We start from the raw sequence: 9,984 nt of genomic DNA on the forward strand, positions 1-9,984 counted from the left end.
CACTCTTGGGCATATACCCAAGGAATGCTCAATCATACCACAAGGGCACTTGCTCAGCTATGTTCATATCAGCATTGTTTGTAATAGCCAGAACCTGGAAACAACCTAGATGCCCCTCAACTGAAGAGTGGATAAAGAAAACGTGGTACATATACACAATGGAGTATTATTCAGCTGTAAAAAAGCAATGACATCATGAAATTTGCAGGCAAATGGATGGAACTGGAAAATATCACCCTGAGTGAGGTAACCCAGACTCAGAAAGACACACATGATATATGTACTCACTCACAAATTGATACTAGATGTAAAGGAATTTCAGACTACAACCCAAAGCTCCAGAGAAGCTAGGAAACAAGAGGGATACGTGGATCATCTTGGGAAGGGGAAACAGAGGAGATCTCCATGAGTAAAGTGAGGATGTGGGGCAATAGAGGAGAGGGAATAGGGGATGAGAATATGAGGGAATGGGGTGGTTGAACTGGGTGAGGAACAGAGTAGGAGATCAATGAAAGAGGTATCTTGATAGGGGAGATATTATGTGATAAGGGAGAAAACTGATACTAGGGAAATTCCCAGGAACCCACAAGGATGACCCCAGATTAGACTACAAGCAATAGTGGTGAGGGTGCCTGAACTGGCTTACCCTGGTAATCAGATTAGTGAATATCCTAACTTTCATCATGGAGCTTTTATCCAGTAACTGATGGAAGCAGATACAGAGATCCACAACCAAGCACCAGGCTCAGTCCCGGGAGCCCAGTTAGAGGTGGAAGAGGAACTATATGAGAAAGGGGAGCTAAGATCATGATGGGGAAATCTTCAGAGACAACTGAACCAAGCTCATAGGAACTCATAAACTTTAGACCAACAGAAGTGGAACCTGCATAGGACTGGACCAGACCCTGGGCATATGGAAGACATTTGTGTAGCTGAGTCTGTTTGAGGGGCCCCTTGCAGTGGGATCAGGATCTATCCCTGGTCCATGAGCTGACTTTCTGAAGCCCATTCCCTATGATGGGATGCCTTGCTTACCTTTGGTGCATGAGAAAGAGGCTTGGTCCTACCTCAAGTGAATGTACCAGGCTTTGCTGTGCCCCCATGGGAGGACTTACTCTTTTGGAGGAGGGGATGGGAGTGAGCCAGACTGAAAGGTGAGAAAGCAGGAGGAGGGATGACAGGGGGATCTGTGGTTGGTATATAAAATGAATAAAATACTTTTTTAAACAAAATTTAAAAAAAAAAAAGAATTCAACAACAGGGAAAAAAGTATGTGTTTTATGCTGCAAAGTTTGTGGGTAATTTCTTCCACAGCAATAGATAAATAATAGAACAATTATCTCAATCATAGTTTTAAAATTAATAGTCTGCAGAAGAAGTAACTGGTATAAATCACATATTTCTCAGACTATTTTCTTTCTTTCTTTTTCCAGAGGTGTTAAGAACAAGGCTTAATGCTAAAACCCATCAAGGCAGCCCAAGTGTCCATCAAAGCAGAGGTTCCCCCAGGATGATGCTGGCTTCCTCAATGTCCGGCTTCGTCAGCATCCTCCACTGGGCTGTTTCTGAGGGCAGCAGGATGTGGCCCCAGGGAGATCCTGTGTGTAGCGAGGGGTTGTCTAATCATCCTTCTTTAACTTGCCATTGATGTAAGGCACCCATTCCAGAATTAGCCACCAGTCTGTGGCCCACACGAGCCCCACACCACCCACAGCACCCCACATGCTGGCTGTGGGGACCCAGTTCTTGACCAATTCCCAGTAGCATGGGCCCAGAAACCTGCCCAACATCGTGGCGGGGGCTCGGCACTTCTCAGACTATTTTCAAATGTGAAATTTCATGCGTGTATGAAATTTTCTCATTGTGTGTTTTAACACTAACCTTACTTGTGCTTAAACAGAACTTGATTTTTTCATTTGTGGTTTTTTCATTTGTGGTTTTAGACAGGGTTCACTAACTGTCCTAGAACACACCAAAGGACCATTTCCCTTCAGTAAGCCATGTTTGTTTTCCTAAATCTCACGAAGATCTCAAGTGAATAGAAAGGGTGTTGATCTTGATGGGAAAGAAACATCTATTCATCAATGTTTCTGATTTCCTCTTTGAGCTCTTTGAGTAGACATGCTTCCTTGCTCTGTAGTAGGAATACACAGGTAAACTTATTTTTCTGTTTCATCACAGGAAAATTCTGCGTTCACATCTTTTCCTTTGTTAATTGCTTGGCATTTTTTCCCCTGCAAAATATAGTCCATATTCTGTAACTTACCTCTGAATTCCACACATCTGTCAGTCTTTAGGGATGCACTTTTGATTCATTTCCATCTCTTTAAATACATGCTTTGCTGAAAATCCAAAAGGATTCCTTTTGCTGAGTTTTGTTTATACACACTTGTGCTTGCACACACACACACACACACACACACACACACACACACACACACTCCACAAGGAAATGCATTATGATTGTGGCTCTGGTGGGAGATTGGGACCAAGATGATGTGTGTCCTAACGTTTAGGAGTCCCTGATTGCAGATTGAAAGCATCCTTTCCTCCCCTTTAAGCTGTTTGCCAGTTTAAACTGCCTCTGAAGATTTCTTTGCCATAATAATTCTTCATTAGTAAGATGGCAAGATAATGGAAACTACAAAACACAGGGCTACTTAGAGGAAAGTAGAACACCAAATGTGATTTCCCACCCTTGCCGTGACAGATTCCAAGTGTAATATACGGGTTGAGGAACACGTGCATCAACTTTTCTCCTAAAGAGTATGAAGCGCTTAATTAGCTGCAGGGTATTTTTTTCCTGCACTGTTTTATTCTTAATTCTCACGTGTCCTTTTGTAATAAAAAGTGCACCTCTCAAGCAAGCAAGAGACCTGGCCTCAGCCCGGGGTTCCACCATATTTAACGAGCTGTTGAGATCTCCTTTAAATGATATTGGTTATGTGTAAAGTTTGCTCTTCTTTTTGTATCTGTTTTCTTTTCTTTTTTTTTTGTTTTGGTTTTGTTTTGTTTTTTGTTTTCTGGGCCTTTGACTTCCAATTTCTACCTCAATGTTTCAGTATTTTTCAAATACCTTCTTGCTCCAGACCAACTCAAAAGATGGATGAATGGAAATGTCTGTTTCCTTTGAGTTTCTTTGGGGTTATAACATGTAGTAAGAATTGGATCATTTACATAAACAGTACAAGAGAAAGTTTGTTAACTTCACCCACAATGATATAAAACAGATAGACTTTGGTTGTCTTTTACAGATGGGAAATGAGAGGAAAACATGATTTTTCCCAGGCTGACATTTCTGGGAACTCCTTAAACTCTCGATGTTACTAATTGCAGAGCAAATGTTCTACTCCCTGCCCAAAATAGAGAAGTGCTTAAATATTGTTGATTGAGAAGTCTGATCCATGGTGTTCCAGAAGAGGAAGAGCTGAAGTTATCTTGATTCTGCTCCTCTTTGATTCTCTAATTCTGAGAGCTGGTGCGCCTGGTCTAATGTTGCATTCCATTCATTCATGAGGTTTGGCAATTGCAAAGTTGGAATTAATACTGCAGAATATTAATAGCATATTTTCCTTTCCATCTTGTAATGTGAATAGATGAGCCTCCCACCCCCACCCCCACCCCCACCCCCACCCCCAGTGTAGCTATTGGTTTGTACAGCTATCCTACATTGTATCTCAAAGCTTTCTCTCTGCTGAGCTCCTTGTATCCCATCAGTTAGGTATTTTGTAGGTTTTTTTTCAAATTGCTCCACTACTACTGAGTCATCAGTACCAAGCTCATGGCTGTAGGATTCTACTTAACTCTTCACACCAACTAAATGACTGCTATAGTTCACTGCATCCTGTGTACTTGTCCTACACTTACCTTCATGGAAATGATATGCATGACTGTTGTGTAGCTAGAAGTTTCTCTGGTCCTGCCTGGGCCCTGCAGTCCCATGGTCTGCTTATAAAATAATCACACAGAGGCTTGATATTATTTATAACTGCTTGGGCATTAGCTTAGACTCTCTATTGACTAGCTCTTACACTTAAACTCAGCCCATTTCTGTTAATATCTATGTCACCACATGTTCTGTGGCTTTACCTGTGTGCTATTACATGCTGCTCCCTAGATGGTGGGCTGGTGACTCCTGACTCAGCCTTCTTCTTCCCAGAATTCTCATTGTCTGTTTATCCCATCTATACTTCCTGCCTGGCTACTGGCCAATCAACAATTTATTTATAAACCAATTAGAGAAACATACATTCAGCATACAGAACAACATTCCACAGCACTGCTGTAGTTCACTTTACTCTGTATGCTTGTCCTACACTAAGCCTCATGGCGGTAAGGTTCATGACTTATTAATGCTTTTGAACTTCACATAGAAATTATATTCATAGCAACATTTCCAAGGCTTTTTTACAGATTCTTTGAAGGCTTATATAGGAGGTGATGTCATTATCCACATGGTACAGAGAGACAGGAGGATATGAAGTAAACTCCCTGTGCTTTTTCACCTGGCCAGTGGTGATCTGAGATTGTCTGTTCATTCTGTTTTTGTTGTTGTTTTGGTTTGGTTTGGTTTTTATTTTGTTTTTAACACAACTTGCTCTGAAGTCAGTATTCCTAATGCCCAAATATATGCTTGGTCATAACCAAGTGTTCAATAAGTGTTCAGTGAAAGGATTAATTTCTGTCTAGCTGAAAATACAATATCAAGTACTAAAATTTGTAATCAAAATGTTACGAGAATTAAGAACAAAAATTACCCTCTATCTGGGCAAAGTTTTATTTGGAATGTGCATCAACTACTGGAAATGACAGATGATATTTAGCAAGAAACATGAACAGAAAAGTGCAGTATTATTGTTAAACATGACAAAAAGAGCTCAACCTTGCAGACCCACACTGGTGAGCAGGACATCGAATGTCACCACTTACACGTTGTGAGTTCCAGGGGTGTTAAGACAGTAGAGGCTCTCCCCTTTCTTCAGCTTCTCATTTTGTGAAAGTCGCATACTGGTGCTGGTGGCTGCAACTGTATATCTCTTTGCTTTTTCCCTGTCAGGTCACCACTTCTGGGTAAGGTGGATTATGTGAGAAAACACAGCAGACTTCACAGTTCAAAGTGAGCGGCCTGATACCCTTCATTCCTCCATCAGCAGAAATACTCAGGGCAAGAAAATGTACCCATGATGGTTCCAAACATCACACACAAAAATCCACACTGTACGGCATTCTTCAAGACCTCAGACACAAAAGAAAAGAGATTAAAGAATTCACCTGAAATTAAATCCCTCTAGAATAAGTTGAATAGAAAGAAACAAAAAATAAATGCCCCCAAACACAATACATCTATTTGAAAAACAATAAAAATATTGATAAGCTTGGAAAGTGGTGTAGCTAAGTGGTAGAGTTTCTTGTACAGTATGTTAAAGTCTCTGAGACTGTGCAAGTTCAATTAATGATTAACATCAAAAATGTTCGTTTTGTTGTACTTTTAAACATGAAAGAAAGTGCAATGAATATTTGAGGGATACCGTGAAGAGGATTTCTAACAATTTTCATAAGTAGTATAATAACGTGTCGTATTTTTTCACTACAAACAATACATGGGAGTTATCTGGAACTTACTCTACACTAACTTAATTCTAGAAAATTACTCTGCATGGTCATCACTCACAAGCTTATATTATGGCTCAGAATATGAAAGCTCCCTGAAGCTAAAATTAAGACTGTGGTGTAAAGGCAATCTGTGTAATTATAACACAAGAAATTACTTCCTCAAGTGTGTGTTCATTGTGTATGTGTTTATGTATGTGTGAATATCACTGAAAAGGGTCATATATAGAAATCTCATCATATTGACTCTAGGAACCACTGTCACAGAGAGGAATGAAGGAGAAACTCTTCCAGGAGACTTTATGGTGATTGGAAGGTCCTCAGCTTCTTGGGCAAATAGGGATTCTCATGTGTTGCTAGAGTTTTCCTGCCTTGCCCACAGTCAGGACAAATCTCTGTCACCCGCCAGTCCCACAGCCGCTCAGACCCAACCAAGTAAACACAGAGACTTATATTGCTTACAAACTGTATGGCCGTGGCAGGCTTCTTGCTAACTGTGCTTATAGCTTAAATTAGTCCATTTCCATAAATCTATACCTTGCCACGTGGCTGGTGGCCCACCGGCATCTTCACATGCTGCTGGTCATGGCGGCTGCTGCAGCCAGTCCTTCTGCCTTCCTGTCCTTTTATTTCTCCTCTCTGTTAGTCCCGCCTATCCTTCCTGCCTAGCCACAGCCGATCAGGTTTTATTTATTGATCAATCAGAACAACTTGACATATAGACCATCCCCCAGCACAGCCAAGTGCAGACCATCTCAGACACCTGAACTCAGGCCCATGGTCCTAATCATCCTCTATGCGGACCTGCTGGGTAACGCCACAAAGAACCCAAGAAGGGCTCCCACAGGACATACAGAACATCCCACAGCACTCATGTTCAACTAATAGAGAAAAACTTCAATGAGGATGCTGCGTGAACTGCCAGAGGCTATACATAATTAACGCCAAGGAATTCAAGGGAGGTAGCAGCAGGTCCCCAGTAGTCACTGTAGTGTTAATTGTATCCATACTTTTAATAGCAGTGGTCTGCCATGACCACAGCACATCTTCTGTGTTCTCACAATTTCATCATAGCAATCTGAAGAGCAACGCAGTGTTAACATCTCTGATTTACAGAAAAGCCATCTATAACAGGAACTCTTAATGAGGAAATAACAAATATATCTAAGATGACCTGAAAGATTTCTGCCACTGCCCTCCAGTGAGAGTGACCACTTTGAATATTATGACATATGCATGATAGTGACTAGATTATGGTATAAGGCATAGTGGAATTCAAGATGGAGGTTATCTGGGTATGTGTGACCTATTGAGGTTAACCCTTAAAACTCATCTGGCTTTCCTAGAAAGAATTAAAGAGTAAGGGGGATTCAAGAAGAGGATTCTCTGCTAATGACATTGCAGATAGAGGAGGCTGTACAGGGAGGATGTAAATAATGTCTAGAAGTTATAAGAAGACTTGACCAGATGACAAGAGATTGTAGTCCTATAATCAACCATTATCATGAGAGCCTGAGAGACCTCTTTATCTCAATATGAAAATTTGATTTCAGCTTGAGGTACTGGGGGATGAAAGACCTGTCATTTAGTACCCAAACTGCCAAAGCAGAGAAATACAAACTAGCAAATGGCCCCTACCACTAGTCAGGCTTTATATGTAACATACTTGAAACATTCACAAAATGTATATAAAAGTCCTCAAGTAAGAAAAATGCAAAACAGAAGTATAAGTTGCAAAATGACTCTGGAATCTACCTCATCCGTCAAAAAGCATGTGCCTAAAAATGAGTTTAAAAGAATATTTAAAATACTTTGATAATACCTTGAAAATGTAAAAAGCATCTCAAATGTCATGAGCATGGAATTATGGCACCTTTGAGGAATTCTTACATAAAAGGAGCCTTTTCCATAAACAAGGGGGAATGGATGAATCACCGATCCACATCCTCTTGTGGGTAGACAGATTCGGGATTTGTTCTACATAAGTTGTAAAGATAATCAAAAGCTTTTGGCAGGAATACTGCCATCAAACCATGGTACTTCTGTAGTTCTCAGAGACAGAGAATGTCCTCAGGTGATGCAGTTGCCTCAGCAACCTTTAAGCCTAGGGTAATGACCCTTCTAAAATGAGCCATCAGATTGCTATCATGGGGAGTGGTTGTGTTCTGCACCTAAGGTCCTATGTGCCTGAACCCAAATACAAGCCTTCTGATTTCCTTTCCTACTCTAGAAATACTTTCCCCCATTTTCTTAGGCCACTTTTGTTCTTCTCCTGTGCATATCAACTTAACTGTCACTTCCTCAATAAGTTCTCAGTTACTTATTTAACCCTAACTGTCTATTTTTCCTTATTCACCTACTTTCATCCATTATAGAACTCACCATTTCTTATTATCTTTCAATTTTTTGTCTCCTCCTAATGTTGTCTCCTCCTTCTGGTTTCATTCTGTTGTGATAAAAACACAAAAGCAACTTAGAAGAGGAAAAGATTCATTTGATTGACACTTCCATGTTACAATCCATCAGGGGAGTCAAGACAGAATTACAAGCAGAAATATGAAACAAAAACCAAGAAGGAAGCCAGCTAACTTTGTTATATAGGCTGGGATCAGAAGGTCTAGCATGCTACTGTCCACAGTGGGCAGAGCCCTTCCACATTAATAAGCAATCAAGACATACATGCCTGCAAACCAATCTGATCTGTGCACTCCCTGCTTTAAGAATAACTTCTCAGATGATTCTGTGTTGTGCTAAGTGACAGAGAAAACTAGGATGCTCTCAGGCTAATAATATTAATATCTACAAAATTTATAGCAAGTTTTATAAGCTCATCAAGTGACAATAAGATCTTATATTAAGGCTTACAAAGAATCCAGAGACCTGGGATAGCATTATCCATCTACTAGAGATATTGAACTGGGCCATGGTAGAGGTTAAAGATTACCCTGGCATGTTGCACAGCAGCTAATAATGCTTCATCCGGATTAAAACCAGTCAGTCTGAATGCCTGTTACTCAGTGATGCCTGGAGGTTACACAGTAAACAATGCACAGCCTGCAGGTAACTCAGTGGCTGATCCACAAAAGATGCTCAGTATAAATAACCAGAGGGGATAAATAACAGAATTTACGGCGTCAGGGGCAGGATTCAGTTGCACTTCACACAGCAACGTACTCTTTGAGTATAATACAACAGAAGGAATACACATAGGAAGAGGGAGAGAAGATAATAGAGCTTGCTTGATGCTCTGTCCCAAATCTGGCTGTAAATTAGAATTCTTATGTAGTTTTACTCTAGACTCAGAATTATCATCTTGCACAGTTGGAGGAAGGAGAGCATGAACAGTATGCTTTATGAAGCTGTAATGCACTTGATGGTGTGCTAGCCTTGGTCTGCTACTATGCGTGATGTTATGCGGTTGAGTATTGGGAATAAGCATTAACTCTCAGTGCTTGCTCAGTTGAAGAAGATATTAAAGCACAAAACAACACTATTCCTCGTTGAAATGATCATCACATTTGTTCCCATCATAGAAATTTAGCTTACAGATTTTTCTTAAACTTGCAATAGGTTGAATCCCAACAGACCCCAAAATTGAAAATACTGGAGGTAAAAGTGTGTTCCATAGACCTAATTAACTCACCTAGATAGCTTGGCAGCACAGTGAACTATAGAATATCAGTTGTATCTCCTCATGATAACCTGGCTGACTGGGAGCCTGGCCTTGCTACCACAGTTCAGGATCTTAAAAGAGCATTGATCTCAATATACTTAGTTCAAGAAAAGATAAAAAAATAAAAATTTGAGGTGTAATATCTATTGAATGTGTATTAACTTTATATCATTGTAAAGTCAAAACTTGCAAGTCCCATCATAGGTTGAAATGATTTTGGTTGTGCAAACCAAAAATTAAATCTGGAACACTTGACTCAAAAGCTCCTAAGTCACATTCTTGTTCACCTAATGAAAACTTGCTCATCTTTAAAAAGTGATGGGTCACAGTTCCAGAGGGGTGAGGGAAATATGCTAAGCAGATGAAGCATATGCTCACACTCACACACATTGAGGCATATTTAGTGAACTTTAATGGGTTCAATATGTTTAGACTATATAGTGTGAAGTTGTAAATGAATTGTGAGAAGTGAGAATGGAGAATCAGAAAATAGATGGCTGAGGAATGCTAAGCCACAGACGATTCAACTTGCCTCATGATGGAGAGCTAGCAAACTACTTAGTATCCTATCTGGTGCCAACATCACAGAACTTGTGCTAACTATATATTTCAATGTTTAAGGTTCAAAATGGCCTGGAATAAGTAATGTGGACATTTAAAACAAGGAGAAATGTTTCAGTTCTCATAAGTAATAAGGATTC

The 9,984-nt window shown here is 40.1% G+C and overlaps 1 pseudogene; it reads right to left on the bottom strand.

Annotated features, from left to right (window-relative positions):
* Positions 1–1,619: 1,619 nt before the first annotated feature.
* Positions 1,620–1,790, bottom strand: LOC102906399 (cytochrome b-c1 complex subunit 10 pseudogene; annotated as a pseudogene).
* Positions 1,791–9,984: the final 8,194 nt, after the last annotated feature.

Source organism: Peromyscus maniculatus, chromosome 5, assembly GCF_049852395.1.
Source record: "Peromyscus maniculatus bairdii isolate BWxNUB_F1_BW_parent chromosome 5, HU_Pman_BW_mat_3.1, whole genome shotgun sequence".
Classification (NCBI taxonomy): domain Eukaryota; kingdom Metazoa; phylum Chordata; class Mammalia; order Rodentia; family Cricetidae; genus Peromyscus; species Peromyscus maniculatus.